The following is an 18,413-nucleotide window of genomic DNA, read 5'->3' as shown; positions in this document are numbered from 1 at the left end:
AACCCAAACCTCTCAGCAGCCCAGACAGAACTGAACCTCACTGTCCCCCAGATGAAAACAAATCCACTTATTCTGACTTCACTCTCAGGAGGGAGGGAGAGGCAGCAGAAATCAGTTCCGTGCAGGTGCAGGGCAGCTCTTTCCCCCATCACCTGTTTGGGTTATTGACTCCATGCTCCCTTGCTGTGACTTAAGCTGTTCTTAAGCTTAAGCAAGTTGCTTACAGCCACATCTCCTCCTGCATCCTGCAGCAGCTGCAGCCCCACCCAGTGTGAGCAGCTGGTACCCAACCAGCCCTCCCCTGTAGGAATGGATAGTAAGGAGAGAAGTGGAGCAGCTGGTTTAGCTGGGGCTCTGTGAGTACTTTACAGATGAAGGCAGCTATTGGAGGCAGGAAATCAAAAAGAGATAGCAGTTAAATTCCAGGAACTGAGAACAAACATGGAGTTGGGAATTAGGATGAACAAGCACAGAGCTGTGGGGCATCCCTCCTTCCTGGCAGAGGTGCCCAAACAGGCTGATCCCATTTTCCAGATGGCATGAAAGCAGGCAGCAGGCAGCAGCAGCCCCCAGCCCAGCAGCAGCCCCCAGCCCTGCTCCCCAATCCAGTTCTATGCACATGCATACACACTCCATCCTCCAGTATGGCTCTACACTCTGTTTCACTGATAAAGAAAGGTTCCCAAGAGATTCACACCCATCACGTTTCCAGGTATGCTGTCTTACCCAAACTCAGTTCAAAATCCCTATTATCCCTGCACTCCAAACACTGTGATCTCTCTTACGTAGATCCAAACTGTTACACTCAGTCCTACCTACAAGGTCAGGTATTAATTAAGCCCACAAAAGAAGACTAGGCTATGGGCTCTTCAACAGTCTTCAGCATGTAGTTTGTCCTTCCCACGAAACCTATGAAATAATTAAGGATATTCCACATTCAACCTTCTTTTGCAGTATAGGTGTTCCACACTCATAAAATGGCACAGTATTGGTAGGAATTACATATAAAAAACATGCACAGAACTCCAGGGAATTCTTTCTGAAGATGGCCTTTAAGTATGTCACACTTCTTGGGGCTTAGAGGGAGAGCTGGTGAAATGATTTATATCACAACTCAGTGAGACTAACTCCTGCAAGATGGGAGGCTCGAGGGAGGCTTCTGCACCAGTGTCACTGCTGAGTGAAGGAGCTGCTGACACATAAGAGTAAGTAGTATTCTGATTTTTTCAATTCACTTTAAACCAATCTTTCCCAAGCACATCGTTCATATTAAAAAAAAAAAAAAAAAAAAAAAAAAATCCCACAGGAACTTCACTGTCATTTCCTGAAAAATAACTTTCTTGACTTTCCAAGCTAAAACGCCTTTCCCTTGCCAGTAAAACACTGACTATGGAAATCTAATTTGTAACCAACCAAGAAGCTACCAGATCTGACCTGTTCTTGCTATTTTTCTTTATTAGTTCTGCAGAGAACAACTGTTACACAGATGACATCCCTTTAAAACCTACTTGTCAGTGTGGTCACCTATCTGGCTAGCATCCTTTGAATTAAACTCAAGAAAAAATGTTTTTATCTTTTACTGAAAAAGGAAAAGGTTCCTAACACGTTATAGTCCTCACAGTCACACAAAACAAAGCAAAAAAAACAATGTCCTGCTCTGCTCCATTTGCTCATCTGGATTATCTCAATGTCTTTTACCAGAAATATTCTATTAATAGAACAATCATGAGGCTTTGTAATGGAAGATACATGAATTTTCTAATGAAAATAATAAACTGAGATAAAATACTTGAATTAAAAAAAAAAAAAGATGACAAAAATATATACACGAAACAGATGAATTCAATGTCTGATGAGATGTTAGGAGTTTTATATTTCATCAAAAAACAATTTGCTATTTTATCCATAAAGACTGTGAAGAATCCCTGCACTTTTCAAGGCAAGAGGCAGCTTCTAGCTACAATGAAAACATCCCCCTGCTGCAACCAACTAGCTGCAAAAAAGTCCACTTTACTAGAAGCTAGAAACCAAAGTTTTTTTCCTGCAGACATTCAAGGTCAGGCTGGACAGGGCTCTGAGCATCTGGCTGAGGTGTAGGTGTCTCTGTTCATTGCAGGGGAGTTGGAACAGATGACCTTTAAAGGTCCCTTCCTGCTATGATTCTATGGTAATTTAAAGTCTGTGTTATTTTCTTCACGTTTATAATTGCTGTCTGAAAACTTGTGGGCTATTCAGGACTTCCAAAATGTTGATACTGAACTGTCTGCTAAAAAAAATCTCCAATGTGTCCAAGAATATGTTAAAAAAGTGTACACTGCAGCCCCATGGAACTTGCAATAATTCAGTACTCTCCCAACTTGCTCATTTAATTACCATAAACTCCCTGGCATGATTAAACCAATGTGCAGCAGCATTCCTTGTGCCAACAGGGAATAACAGCCTTGTCAGATGTCCCTTTCAGAAGCTTAGAGTTTAGGTGAAAACTCAATAGCCCAGCTAATACCAAGCCCAGGCACCATTATGCGACAGTGCTGAGTGGCACCTGCAAGCAGAGCAGGTGAAGATATTACATCCTATTCCTCAAGGTTTGATATATTAAGGAAGGAGATAACACTTGGCACAAACACCGATTACTCAGAACATGTAGTGACATGTAAAGACTGCATTTAGAGAAATATTTGCCATGCAACCCAGATCTCCACTCCTCAGTCAGAAATCAGTTTAAACAGTACACAGCATGGTATTGAGCATCACAGTTTGGAGAAGGTGGCTTGGGATTGTCTCAGATATATGTTTACCATGATACACAAATTTAGCTTTTTCCTGTCCTGACAAGTTACTAAACACATAGGAACACTAAACACAACAGGATTTAGCCAGCACACACAAAGCACACAGTACTAAAGATCAACTTAGTGCAAGGCAAAGAAATACTGTTTGTTCTGCCCCTCGAAACAGAGCCACAACTACCTAAGCTGTTGTGTGCTATCGTTATTGTTCTTACACAAAATTGGCAGCTTTATTTCAAACATCAGCATTTGTTTCTGAAGAGTCATTATAGCCACTTAAGAATGCAATCTTGCTCACCAAAGGTTTCCCTGCAAAGTTAATTTCTTTTGAATAGCAATTCAAAATGGGATGAAGACAAACTCAAGCTGCAACGCAGCTTCATATCTTACTGGACTGAGCCTGCTGCTACAGAGAAAAGACTTGAAAGAGGTTATCAGGATTTGTTTTTTGACGCATTAAACTTGAGAAAACAAGATGGTTCTTTACCTGTATGGAAGGCAGACAGAATGGAAATGAAAAACCCTGTGCAACTACTTGAGAAACTGCAAGAGTAACCATCACAAACAGTTCCAAACAAACAACAAAATACTGGGCCCAGATTAAAATTTAAGTTACTAAGCTCCTGAATACACCTGATGTGGCTAACAACATCCATGGTATACTTATCCTAGTGGCCACAATGAATGTAGACAGTTGTAAGCCAGAATTAGTCCATGCATTGCTGGCAACAAAACAGAAGCAGTGGTTACAGCTGCACAAGCTGCAAAATTTAGCAAAGTCTGAATAAAACCTAGTGCTGCCAGGACCAGCCTAGCTCTATCAAGGTACATCTGCAGGAACAGAAGCTGGTGATATGGAGACATCCAACAGAAGGGAGCAGAATGAGTGTGAAGTTCAGAGAATCAGAGAATTGCAGAATCACCAGTGTTGGAAAAGACCTCCAAGATCATCCAGTCCAACCATCCACCTGTCATCAGTATTTCCCACTAACCCATGTCCCTCAGTACAGCTACACATTCCTTGGACAACTCCACTGACAGTGACACCACCACCAGCCTAGGCAGCCCATTTCAGCCACTCTCTAGGAGAAGTAATTCCTGATGTGCAACCTGAATCTCCCCTGGTGCAGGGATTCAGAGGGATGCAGGCCCATCCTTTTGGACTCAATGTAGTCACAAATCTTTGCTCGAGCACAATGGGAGAAAAAAAAGGATGAGAGAAAAACATCTCCAAATTTTCACTCCTAGTTGTACAGAGTAAATACAGCAAGCAGCTGAATCACAGACATTTCAGACAGACTTGTACTGGCAGTAGTGGAAGACTTCAGGCAGCACAGAATTCAACTCAATGCCCGTGCCTGAGATAATGCAACATCTGAAACACAGAACTACATTCAGTACAATTACCTCAATGCATTAAGTAGATTCAAAGGCAGCAGATACACTAATACAAACCAATATTCGGCACAATATATAAAACTGAAGCATCCTCTCAGCAATACTGTGCTACAAGATTGAATAACCTATCAGAGAGCACTGGTTGTACAATTAAATACTGATAATTCCAAAGACAATGAAAATTGATTCAATGAGGATTATGTTAATTTGTAACTGGCCTTTCCATCATTTGGAAGATAGTAAAGTAAACAGTGAGTCATTACATGCCTGTACATGTATACGTAATACTTTATTTGGCTGATACAACAAATTTCAGAAAGGTTTGAAACATTATAATTTGAGTATGACGCTGGAAATGTGCAAGAACTGCTCACTGCAGGCAAAGCGACATGCAACAGATCACTGAAAATTGTGCTAAATGTGTAATCAGAACCAAAGGTAATCCAACACATCACTCTCTTCAAATGCAATCTAGAAGCATCAGAGTCAAAATGTCTAATTTGGAAGTCTGAAAATCTGAAACTGCCTTTTTCTCAAATACAGAAAAAAAAAAGTCATTCTGCAGGCGCTGTTGCTCTGACTGTGAAGTAGTCACGGAGTAATAATGTCCCTGTTCATTGCAGGAGTTGGATTAGATGACCTTTAGAGGTCCCTTCCAACTCAAACGATTCTATGATTCTAAGTCACGGCCATGCACAGACTCCTGAAGAGTCACCTTGGCTTGGATACTCCACTAATAAAAGCTAGAGGATTTCTAAAAACAGCATTGCAAGAAAAAGGTACCCAAATGCTAACTTCTCCATGAAATGTTAGACACCTTCCAAGCTCCTGATTCTTGGGTCTGAAACACATTTGTTTCACTGTTCCCAAACAAGCCGTGCTTGCACACCACTTGCAGATACCAAATCACTCAGATAAGAACAGCCCCTAAATCCTGTTGCACAAATTCAGAAGTGCTATCAAGGCAACAAATAAGAAAAAAGAATTACAGTAAGATGTCACTACACAAATAGGTGATCCAGATATCATTCACTCCCTCATCCTGAGGCTTCAAATATTCTTTTTAACTTATTATGAGCTTAATGACAACTAGACACCCTTATGTAAAACCCACTGAATCTTTGTATTTTTCTGGATCCCAGCATTTATTAAAAAAGAAACGAAAAAACAAAAAAACAGAAAAACTTCTGCAGTTTCTGTTCACAAAAAACTCTGCCATAAATAACTCCTTTAAATATTTTTTGTTACAAAAGCCCCATTACTGTGAGTCTCCAGTACCTCCCAGCAGAAGGAATGTAAAACTTTTCTTAGTTTACTTGGAATTTTTTTTCTACATATTTGCAAGAAACATCAACTCTGTTTACAGCAACTTACCTTGCCTTGTATGTTTATGAGGCACTACCTCCAGCTGCTTTAAGCAGCAGCTGCTCAGCACTCTGTACGTTCTCCCTCCTTGCTAACCTACTCTTGCACCCGTGCTTTTCGCAAGTAAGAAACATGGAGGGATAAAGAAGGGGCATTCACCTTGCATTAGTGGATTACTTATTCTTCTGCTTCATGCAGCAGTTCACACACACTGGAGTTCACACACACTGGTGCTATTTTTAGTGAGCAGCTCAGTAACATACCAAGAGGATATGACACGGAGTTGATTTAGTAAAATATATTACAGAAATAACTGGCTGTGACACGAGTAGTTAGAACAATCTAATATTTTCCATTACACGACTGTACTCAGTTTCTTACAGTTTTGCCAACCTTTAATTTTTGGGCTTAGACATTTCCGTACCAGGTTATGTGATTCAGATAGAAAATATTTTTAGAAAGTTTTGACTGAGACAGTCCAAGCACATCCATAAAGAAAAATGTACTTTACTTTATTTGTGAAAAAAAGAAAGAAAGAAACAACAACCACCACCTCTGATACAAAAAAAAAAAAAAAAAAAAAAAAAAAAAGTTTGGCCAATCTATACCTTTCTGAAAGAAAAAAAAAAGCAACTTGTAACAGAACACAGAGTATTTGTGTAACAGAGGTTTTCCAATGGCATCACCACTGCTAGTGCTTCACTGTCAGTGCTTTGGATTTTGTGTTGAGGAATAAGGTTTACTGAGAGCTATTGGGTAGGTGGATGGTTGGACTGGATGATCTCGTAGGTCTTTTCCAACCTTGGTGTTTCTGTGGTTCTGTGATAAAAGCTACTGAAATTTTATGGAATCTCCACAAAGTTACTGCAAATTTCAGGCCTACACAACAAATTTTCATGGTTCACCAAAAACCTGGAGCCATTGTGATAACAGGAAAAAAAAAAGAACAGACATTTTAACATTCAAAAATTCATTTATTCATTCATTAGTCTAGGAGTCTACACAAGGGACATCCATCAACCATACAGCTGGGCAGTACCTCTCCAAATGCTGCACTCCTTTCCTTTCACCTCCACTTGCTTTCTTAGAAATAAACAGTAGAAAAGGGAAACCCTTAAGAAATGATGGTTACAGATTCAACACTCAAACATCAGCGTTGTCTATTAAGCCTTCCACACACAGCAATCCAGCTCTGCAAACTCATTCTCAGCAGTCAGTTGCACACTACTTTTCCTCTCTGCATGTCTGCTTCGCTTGCACGACTGCCAGTGTTGTGGGAACCAGTGAGCAAAGCACATACCCTTATGGCTTCTTCTCATGTAAGAATGAGAGAGTGAAAGAAATAGCACAAAAAATGATGTGTACAGTAAGTATGGCCTCAAGATTAATGCAAACTGTAAATCTACAGACTCTGGGAATTTTGCTATTGCAGTGCTAAAGGATTTAATTTATGGTTTTCCCCAGGAAAACCTACTTAAAGCATCTCACTTGGGTATGATTCAGAGGCCTAAGGTTAAAAGCCCAAGTCCTCAGAGAGCCTGTTGGCCTAGACCAGAGACAGCCAGTACGCTTACACAGACACACAGCCATGACATACACAGCTCTACTGGTCCCTATTTCAGACATGAGAATCTGTGACTCTTGAACTTCCTTGCCTCTTCCTGATTTTGCTGTTTCATCATTGTTGAAAGCTCTTTATTAGGGTTCTAAAATATGGAGGGAAAACACACAAGCCCCATATGGCCCAAAGCCATTTTCTACACATACCATCAGTGTAGGCATCTCATTTAACACCAGAATTCTAATTGCAGCAGGGACCACTGTTATTCTACTCTTAGGTTCAACACTTCTCAGCTCCTCCTTCTACAGCATATTAAAGAGAAACAGAAGAGCTATTCCACAAAACGTATTGATTTTTCTACCTGCAGAAGGCGACTCTCCATGAAAAATACTTCCTTGCTCCTCTGCTTCATGAGAAAAAGAAGTCTCAAGAAGATGTTATTTGCACAGTCATGGACCAACACAATATTTTGTTACGGCCAGTGTTTTTGGGATATGCCACCAATAATAACTGGCAAGGCATTCTTGAAATACAATAAAAAGTTATTTTTCTCAAAACTTCTGTATCATTGAAATGCATAAAGAATATGGAATTAACCCAGCTGAGGATTTTTTTGTAGAAAAACACTCCTTAATTATTACTTAGGCTCATAGAAAATGGAGGAAAATTCATTAAGACATGTAGGTAAAAAAAAAAACTGCCATAATATGTAGAAGGGTGACATTTTCTTACTCTTTTACACTAGCTTTGTAAGATCTTCACCATTAATTTCTTGTATAATTGTAACGTTCAACTAAAACTGAACATTAACATTTCTGACAGGAAAACTTGGCAGCATTTCTAATGGACTTGAAGGAAGAAAAGATGAATTACTGCAGTTTACAATGACTACTACACAGCACACTGGGTTTCAAATAGTAATTTTGTGCAAATTTCTTTGCACAAAAGAAAAGTCAACCCATCATACCCCAAAATATACAGCTTATAAATTCTACCAATCAGAAATAGAAATACATACTGTAAAGTCTGTTATCTTATTTGCAGACCTTTCCTTTGCACTGAACACTTTCTACAAAATCTGGCCAAATGGACGGCTCATACCATACGGGGTCATGCTGAGTAAAGTAGTTAAAGAGTAAAGAAAAGGGGTAAAGGGGTAAAGAAGAGGGAATTCAAAGTGAATTCATCTTCCCAACACGCTGTGATATGTGATGAGCTCTCTTGGAAGTGCACGAATGTCTTCCTGCTCACAGGAAGTAGTGAATGAATTCCTTGCTTTGCTCTGTTCACACATGCAGGTTTTGCTTTACCTAGCAAACTGCAACTCAAGCCATAAGTTCTCACACTCTTACCCAGCAAGAGGCTGGGTGGTGCTTAGTGTTAAACCACAGAGACAGTAAGTATTTCCATTAATTTCAAAATGTTTTTTCTAAGGGTCTTTCATCTTTGTCATCAGATACTGAAAAGATCAGGTAAAAAAAGGTACTGTTGAAGTAGTAATTTATTCACAGTCTACCGAATCATCCCCGTATTACAGGTAATACTGGTCTGCTCAATCAGCAAACGAAGACAGCTAGGAGGAAACTGAAGCCATGCCTCCCTTTTGTTCTTCTCAGCACTTGTGTTAAGTGGCACTGCTTTCTCATACATTCAGAATTTCCATTCCAAGGGAGAATAATATTAGCATACCACTTTTAACAGGCTCTAAAATGCACGCAATTCTCAGATTTGTGGCTGTCTAGTGATACTTTCTTCGTTGTTCATATACTCACAGAATATCCTGAGGTAGAAGGGACCCACAAGGACCCCTGAGCCCTACCCCCTGCCCCACACAGCAGCACCCAGACCCACACCCTGTGCCGGAATCCTGCATCCCTTTGGTGGGGCTGCTCTGCAGTTTCTCATCTCCGGGTCTGCTCACAGAGCCAAGGGCTGTCCTGTCTCAGGTGCAGAATCCAGCACAAGGTCTCATTCAGCTTCACATGGTTTGACACTGTCCAGCTCTCCAGTCTCTCTACATCTCTCTGCAAGGCTGCTGTGCCGTTGAAGGAGTCAAACAGCTCTTCCAATTCAGCACTGTCCACCAACATAGTGTACAGTGGTGTCCTGCATCCAGACCATTTACGAAAACCTTACAGAGAATTGACTCCAAAATAGGGTTCTCCTGAGGAACCCCAGTGACAACTGGCGACCAACCTGATGTAAATCTGCTTACTCTAACCTTAAATACCTCTATGGCTGCAAGCACCTGTTTGATACTGTGCTTGTATTGTGCTTGTAAGTAAATCAAGTGCTTGCTTGATTTAAAGCATTTAAAACATTCAGCATATCAGGAATAGAAGTCTGAAAATAGTTCTGATGTTTTTGCTTGTTCTTAAAATGGGAATCCAAATGCCTTAAATTTTTGGTGAGAGGTCTCAGTTGTGACTAAACAATGACCAAATACCTTTTCTACTCTCTTCAAACAGACTGGCTCACAGTGCTGTCATAACAAACTCAAGAAACATTCTTCTGCAGATTATGATCCAGTCTACAATAACAACTAAAAATATGTTTCCTCTCTCCCTGGCCTTTTATTTCAAGGTATTTTAATCAGCACAATGTTGCACTTTCTTGGACTTCTTAGTGTTAGTGTTAACAAAAAAGATCTCTGACTAAAAAAAAAACCTCTAGTGACTTGCTTCCAAATCGGATTTGTACTGTCCCCATTCAAGACACCTATTTACATGAAATCTCTTATAGTTTCTCTGGCTGTACAAAATGCAGATGACACTGCACATCAGGCCTCTGTTTGCCTCTTTGCACAGACAGTCCAAAACAGTTTTCCTGATCTGTTTCAACTTGAAATGTTGTCAATATATGGATTGTCTTGCTTTCTAATTCAGTGAAAAATCTAGTTTTCCATTAGTCTGCCTTTCTAATTTTCGATACAGCTTTACTAAATGTAATTATTAAAGGCAGATTCAAGAAAGCAATTACTGAGCTACTGGTTTGTATCTCTGAAGTCTTAATAAGGAACAAGAACTTGAAGTGACAGAAACACTGCAAAATCTGTAAATACAAAAATCCAACTATATATTTATCTTATTGGATGCAATACACAGAGGAAAAAAGCAGAAGGATATGGAAAACTGATATGATCTCAACAAGTTTGGCCAACTATACAATTCTCTTATCCCAAATCTTACTATCACTGTGCAGTGCATGTAGAATTGCAAGAGATTTCAGAACTACTGCAGGAATAGCTCTAGAAACAGTTTTAAAAACACCGTATCATATTAAGTGCAAGACTGTAAGCAATGGAAAAATGGAATTTTACAGTCTTGATATAGCAATTTTCAAAATATTCTGAAGGTTACAATACTCAGAGGGTTCATACTGGACTATGAAATATCTAATCTTACCAGTATTTGCAGTCAAATAGCTATAATAAAGTAAAAGTGATTTTGTAAAATAAACTTAAGAAATTAATACACAGTAGACCCATTTAAAACTGAAAGCATCTTAAAACACAGGAAAGCACTATGTTGTAGAAGATCTCTCATGCTGACTTCTAGAGATCTTCAGTAACCATTCTCAAGGTATTCTGAGTCCACACATATAAGACTGCAGTTGAAATAGCTTTCTCCTGTCTAATTACTTCCTCCCCCCCCTCGTCAGCCATCACCGTTTCTCCCCCATTAAAAGCAGTCACAATGAGATCAGAGACAAAAGTCTCTCTTAATAGCTACACCTTGACACCGCTCTTCTTGTGGTCATTATTCTACACGCAAAACCTTTCTCACTTGCAAAAAGAACAACCTTGCCTGTGAGTTGATGAGTCAAATTAGAAATTAATTTAAAACCACTTTCTGATTCAAAATAAGAATCAGCCTACACAGAACATTTGCAGCAGCCTTCCTTTCATCGCAAAAGTTGCAAGTTCATCATATCCAGTAAATGAATTTAAGTATGCTGGCAGAGCAGCAATTACTGATTCAGCATCATCTGCTTTGCGTTCCCCTGCACTTGTTGCAAATGTCTATGGGCAGATGAGCAACTAGCCTATTCCTCCTATATAAAACAAAGATAATTCACTCCAAGTAATTAACAACATAAATGATAGGTAGAGGCAAGACCCAACACCTGAGAAAACAGGAATGCAGTTAATTTATTATGTTTTTCCTTGGTTACTCTTAATCCAGGTTCACGCCTTTCTCAGAAAACCTGGTCTAAGCCTTTCAGCTGAGGAGAGCTACTGCTGGAAACTTCTGTAAGAAAACCCATGGAGATGAAGAGGAGATATACTCCTGTGAGTCTAAAACAAATACTACAGAAGTCAGAATTCTGACTCTGAGATCATGCGAGACACAGTATGAACATGGCAGTATCACAAGCATCCCTGCTGAAGACAAAATCTCCTGTTTAGCAGCAGGGGCTGCATGAAAAATTCTTAAGGCTGCTCACAGCTGAAGTATCAAGCTGAATTCTGAAGTTTTCCTTCATGCAAACTGTGTTCCATTGAGAGGGGAAAAACATTTTAAACATGCTAATCTTCTTTAGGCTGTGAAACCTTAACCCTCATCTTCTAAGCAGTTTTGCTAGCGGTCAGGACAGCAAGAATGGAAGGCTACCAGGTAACAGTGATTGCTGTCATGAATAACTTAAAGCACAGATCTCATGCTATTTCACATTACTAAAGCCAAGATTTTTTTCTTAAGCACATTTCATTTTACTGTTTGCTTTCTCTCCAAAATCACAGCTTCCACGTTTTCCTTCCTACGAGACAGCAAATACGGTAAGGATGCCTGTGCTTCTTAAGGATTAAATCAACCCTTAAGACTAAAAGCCAAATGCTATGCTCTTTCTTCAACACCTTAAATGTCAATTTATCTCCAAACACCGATTACAGAAACTTCCTAATTTCCCAGAAAATTCTCCTTGGAATTTGAGCTATAAGTTTCTTACGTTAAAATTGGAACAAAAGTCCATTCCTAAATACTACAAATGCAAAACTGAATACCACTAACCTCTTTTTATTAACAACTATGACAGCCGATGCCTTGTTGGAATCATGAAGTATAATAAAAATTTCAAATAAGAATAAAACTGCACGCTTCATTTAAAATTCATCACAGTGGAATACATCTGTTTGCTTTAATCCTCCACTGTCAGTTCTGAGAGCCATTTCAGAACTACTTCATAATTAAACTAAACCAAAACAAACAAACAAAGAACTGACGACACACTCCCAAAACTTTGATCCTTGCTTTTCTAACAAAAACCTGAAGTCGCTGATGCAAGGCAATTATTTGATGAAAGAGTATGCTAATGTGACTGGAGACTTTCCCCACCGTGTATTTCTGAGGACAATATTTTCAATACTTATTTACCCTTCCCTTATTTTAAGAGCAGGTAGTACCCAAGACTTACTATAGAGACACAAGAATAAAAGGTCACTTGTGAGCAGACCATTCAAAATACTTGATCCTGTGCCCTGTAACACAAGAAGGCTCTTTTCTCTTCAGTATTTTTGAATTATTTGACTCATGTACAAGCCACAATCATCTTGCTGCACACTTACGGAAAATGAAAAATCTTGTCTGAAGCAATACCAAATCATTTATACACAGCAGACATCCAGCTGTCATTTCTGTCAATCCCAGCAGCACACCCTCTCCCACACTTCTCTCTTTAGTCTAGGTGAGCTGTCAAGTTCCTAGTTTCTGACGTGTATTTGCATCATTCAATGACATCTGACAGTAGTGAAAGGCCACAGAAAACTGCTTATTGATCACAGCAAAACTAGTTGACGGAACAGATGAGGTTGTATCACAGAAATGTAGCCACACTCAGGTGATGACATTTTGCTCCCTTGTATATAACTGCTTAATGGAATACAACTTCATTATATCATGCCACTAGTACTTAAAGAATCTCACAGTTCTCATGAGTGTTTTGTCTATGCAGTGATGAGGACAATCTATTTGTACTGGTACCAATGTATTATTAACCCGATTTGCTCATGAACACTTGCAAGCTACCAGCCAATGTGTCCCAATGAATACACTAAGAGACACTGAAGACTCAATCTTGCCAAAATTTAATTGAGCTGACCTTTTAAAAAAAGATGGAATTACCATTTAGTGAGCCAGATCTGCTCAAGATTTACTTCTGCAGAATACTGCGCTGCTTAGTAAAGACATTTTAAATGGCCATTTTTGTGCTTGGGACTGGTACAGTTTCCCAATGGAAGGGATAACTGATCATTAGTATTTCAGAGGTTATTACATCAACTTGCATGAGAGTCTTTCAATCTGTATTGATTTAAATGCTGAAGAGTTCTTGGACAGCAGCTCTCCACACACACTGTCCTACAGTGCCCTACAGATAAAATATCCATTTTCTTATTTTTATTCCCTTCTTTTCGTCCACCTTGAATAGAATCTCCCTATCACCATAAACTTATTTTGCACAGAGTAATCTGTAAGGATGTAACTGTACAGACAGTCCTCACAGAATCTATATTAGCTGTATAGATGAAAGACTCAAAGCAGTCAGGACAAAGTGAACTGCAACAATGTAAAATAATGCCAGCATAATAACTGAAGAACTTTAAATCACAAAATCCTAGGTTTAGGCTGATAAATGAGAAGAACTCAGAAGAACTTGCTCTTCATTTCATATCTTAGAGTGGATGGAAACAAGTAAGTCTTTGTTTCAAACAAGAAAAACCTAAGGGAGAAAAAGATGGTCCAAGAGTCATTCTTCATGATTGATAACTGTTGCTCAGCCTAAGTTAATCCATACACTTATTTAACTACTTACTTGTAACTGAAAACAGTCTTCAGCAAAGCTATCGGCCACCTCACACACTCAAAATTACTTCTGTTTCAAGAGGAAAGAAAGACTCAGCTCTCAGAGGCACTTCCTTTCCCTTGACTTCGAACAAGCAGCATGAGACCAAAGGATGACTAAGTCAACGTCCCACACTACTAAAGAAATACATGTCTTAAGAGTATCAGAGAAATGGAACTGAATAACTTAAACAGGGTGCACCTCGTGATTTTCCTTAGCAGAAACAACTTGGACAATCCTATTTACCACATATAAACAACAAAGGAGGAAGATGGCAAGAGTCTTGCTGTTTTCTGTTTCATTGAATCACTCAAACCTCTCTCAGACAAAAAAAGATTAATGGTAAGCATGTTCTCTTCTTGGTGCTCTTGTAACGTAAGTACTGCAAAGAATCTAGAATAATTTTGCTTTGAGAACAGAGAACATCTTGGAGTAAACTGAAATTTTAAAGGCCATCTGGCTAAGTTTTAATCAACTTTGAGGTAGAGAGCAACTACTTTTCTCACTCTAATGAAACTTCCCAATTTCACCTCCAAGGGAGCAGGGGGGAATGATGTACACACAAAAAACCGCAGCACTACAGCTCTTCAGAGCAGCAAATGCAAGACTGTTTTTATTTTATTAACCCTGGCAAAACATCTTTTTCCCTTTTAGTTTTTTCTCCTCTCAGAAGGTGAATTAACCTCACGGAAACTCAGGAAGAATTTCAGTGGGTGCTTATTGCCTGTAACTGAAAATTTCTGACTACAAGCTGATAGTTACAATGACTCAAAAATGAAACGAAATATGGAATGTTATCAAGTAGTTTTCGAAACTATCTTCAACATTTTTACACATCTAGCTCAGCATACGTCTAGCAATAACTGTCATCTCAGATATTACGGCCAGTGTCAGCATTTATTTGCACATACACAAAACCATACATATTTAATATGCACAGATCTAAGGGGAAATGAATGATAAAAAAAAATAAAATGTATTCAACGTTTGTGATGCTGAATTTCTGAACAGCAAATCCTCCGTAATCTTCACAAAGTTAGAGACTACTGACGGTATACAGATATTTTATGTATATTTAAGAATTATTTTATCTATATTTAAAAAGCTTTTTAAAAAGTCATTGCAAAAATAAACAAAGAAAACAAAGACGAAGAAGTTTTTTACATTTCTGCCAAAACATTACTGCATAAACTTTTATTCTTCAGAACTCTACAGTATCAGGAAGAATATCTTCAGACAAGAAGTCACAGACAAATTACATTTTGTCCTTTCCAAGTCTGGCTCTTGTATGCTGTGCTTATACAGAAAACAGGAAATTCTCTTCATCTCAGTTATCTGATACGCATAAATATGTGGGCACAAAGCCTCGATGCTTATACTGATGATGGCAGCAATTCATAACCAATTATGAAAAAAACATCAGCCCAAACACTCTTACCAAAGTGAACTTACTTCTAAATTAACGCAACATTTAAACACAAATCTGACTTTTAATTCTAGTGCAAAGTAACTATCCAAAGCACAAGAAACATTCCTGCTTAATTAGTGAACTTATTTTGAACCACCTGAAAATCAAGGATATACTACTTTGTATTTATTCCCAATTTTTTCAGGATTGTAGCAAGTTTTCTCAGGAAAACCAAGAAGCCATGTAGTTCTACTGTAATAGAGAAGGAGTTAAGAGGCCTGGAAACGGAGACTGTATGACAGGCTGTTAACATATGAATCCATGAGGACAAGCAGAATTTGAAAGAGAATTACAATAAACACACTTTACTATTCCAGTCTTAAGATAACGTATGTTAACTTTCAGATGTGATAGCTACAACTTAATCTCTTTTAGATTCAGCTTTTATTTTCTAAGGCAATTGCCAGCTCCTAACTCCATCATGCAATAACCCAAATTATTTGCTCACATTTACGACATTACTTTAATATTCCTTTATTTCATTACAGGAAAACATCCATCATGGGTATGTTTCTGTTTTAGAGGAGACAGAATACTTTTTCTTCCCTGTGAGTGATTCACAGAAAGCCCACATCACTACGTCTGACTTCAAAAGACAAGAAACTGACTCTTTATGACAGGGATATATGAGCTGGGTAAATGCCCAAGCCATTGCTCAAAGCATGCCTGTAGCAGTATCATCACTTCTTTCCAGACAGGCACACTAAGCTGAAGCCATGATTTTGTTTTCCTTGTTTAACTCAATGGAGTTAAAGTCAAAGTCAAAAGAAAAAGAAGTACTTGCATTCATTATGCATCAGAGGTACCCTTCTTTGTTAGTGGAAAAATACAGACTTTAGTGCCATAGGCTGTTGTCTTTAAAAGGCTGATAATAAACCGAGAACGTAACATTTTAAAAAGGAATCCTGAAAAACACGTGCTTGTGATCTCAAACACCTCCATGCTACTTATACACAGTAATTTACAGTTCCCTCTGTTGTCCTGAATCCCAAAGCCTAACACATGACAGCCTGCATCACATAACTGCACAACATGCCACTTAGGAAAAGGCTCTGAGAAGGGTTCCATCTTTGCACTGAAAGCACACAACTCATGAGGGTCTACAAGAACTTCTGCAATGTAGTTCCATCTTACTTTTGTTCCCAGTTTCACTTTCAACCTTCTTACTCTGCTCCTTGGTAAAATTACTGACTTGTTTAGTGCACAAAATCCAGTGCACAAGCAGTAACCTGCCCTCCCTGTCTAGGCAGCTTCAATGTCATCAGCTCTCAGTTACATTACCAACAGTCTGGGCATGGAACTCCTTATGGTGGGTTTTTCTTTTTTGCCTTTTTTTTTATATTTTTAAGGTTAAGATAGATAAGTGTACATATGCATTTGAAAGTCAAATCAGTTTAAAAAAGATACAATCACTAGATCTATGACTGAAGAAGAACACCTAAATATAACCAAGGTTTATATGTATAGAAAATCAGTAGATAAAGAGTAACACCCATTTAAATCCACCACAACACTGTTGTGCTCAATACAGTGATAAAATATTTTATACTTGCAGGATCCTGGAACCTGCTCTCTTTGTCTGAACACACAAATTTGTGCTCCTGTCAACACAGTTAAAAAAATACACTCTTCATATATTTCAGAGAGAGTTGGGTACAGGTTTCCTCCGTGGATGAAGATGCACTGCCAAGGTCCACCTCACTGTCTGAAAGCGTCATTCACGATGCTGACATTTTGTCACCCAGCTATTTCGCATCAAAACCTCGAACCCATGGAAAGCCTTATTCAAACTACCGTGGAATAAGTAGTTTTTTGGAAGAAAGAACTGCAGTTACAAGAAATAATACAATCAATCACCAAGCAATAAAACAGCCATTTGTTCTAACCAAACATTGCCTTTTAAAAGAACATACAATACTCTTCCAATTATCACTACTCAATTATCATCAACCACCAGAATAAATCACATGTAGGTCATGTTGATCAGTATGTACAAATGTAGCTACTAGAATTACCTAACTGAAACTAATCATCTCAATTCCTTGCACGTCACCAACCTATCATTAAGATGAAGCCAGCAGAATTTTGCCACATATTCATCTACTGGAGAGGCGGAAATATTCACATATTCAGTTTTCTTAATTTTTGACAAATTTAGGTAATCTCACAGGAGGCCTGTTTCAAAGATCTGAAGAAATAAAAGCATCAAAATGTCAGGCTTAAGTGACCAGACCAACTAGTAGACTTAGAGGCAGAGGGAAAGCTGCTTTTCTTATAAGCTATGATTATTTCACTGGAGATGCAGAGAACAAAAATCAAAGGAGGAAAAAGCAAGTAATCTCATGCTACACTAAGGAATTCTTTCACAGAAGTAATTTTATTAGTTCAACTAACAGTTGTAACAAAATGTTATCACTTCATCAGAATGATTAAATTTTTTATTCAATTTCCATCAAGTATTTATCAGTCACTTGAAGACATACGGGCATTTGTGCCTGTATGTTATCATTTTTTAGAATACCCAATCAACCCAAATATCAACTTAGCAAAACAAAAATACAGTGTAAACAGTGTTGTTCTCTTTTGCCAACTGTTTATTCCCCTTCTCAAAGCTATACAATGCCCAGTAAAGAGAAGGAAAAGAAGCAAAAATATTCTTCCTTATAATGCCCAAACTACCAATAGAATATAAATCTCAATCAAATAATGGAAAGAGATCATGTACGTGCAGATCTTTCATTCTCTTGTCAGAGTGGAATGTGTATAGAAGTGATCCGCACAAGTTTTTAGATGGTACTCATCAATCAAATTAAGCAAATCTCAGCAGGTACAGAAAAGCATGCAACACTATTACCTAATAGCCTGCTACCTCTTTCTGCTCCAATCTGCTGTCATACCAGAATTACAGAAATTAATCAGTTTGCTCCTGACAGGCAGGCTCTGAGTGTAAGGACTGTTATTACAGAGAAAACTTCAAAATATGCTCTTACTCTTC

The 18,413-nt window shown here is 38.5% G+C and overlaps 1 protein-coding gene across 2 annotated transcripts in view; it reads right to left on the bottom strand.

The window, feature by feature from the left end:
• The window catches only part of SNX24 (sorting nexin 24), a 77,366-nt gene that overhangs the window by 41,616 nt on the left and 17,337 nt on the right, over positions 1-18,413 (bottom strand). The window lies entirely within an intron of this gene.

Source organism: Lagopus leucura, unplaced genomic scaffold, assembly GCF_019238085.1.
Source record: "Lagopus leucura isolate 7727_CA_CO unplaced genomic scaffold, USGS_WTPT01 Super-Scaffold_54, whole genome shotgun sequence".
NCBI lineage: Eukaryota > Metazoa > Chordata > Aves > Galliformes > Phasianidae > Lagopus > Lagopus leucura.
Note: the sequence above shows the minus strand (reverse complement) of the source record. Positions and strands in the feature narration are given on the sequence as shown.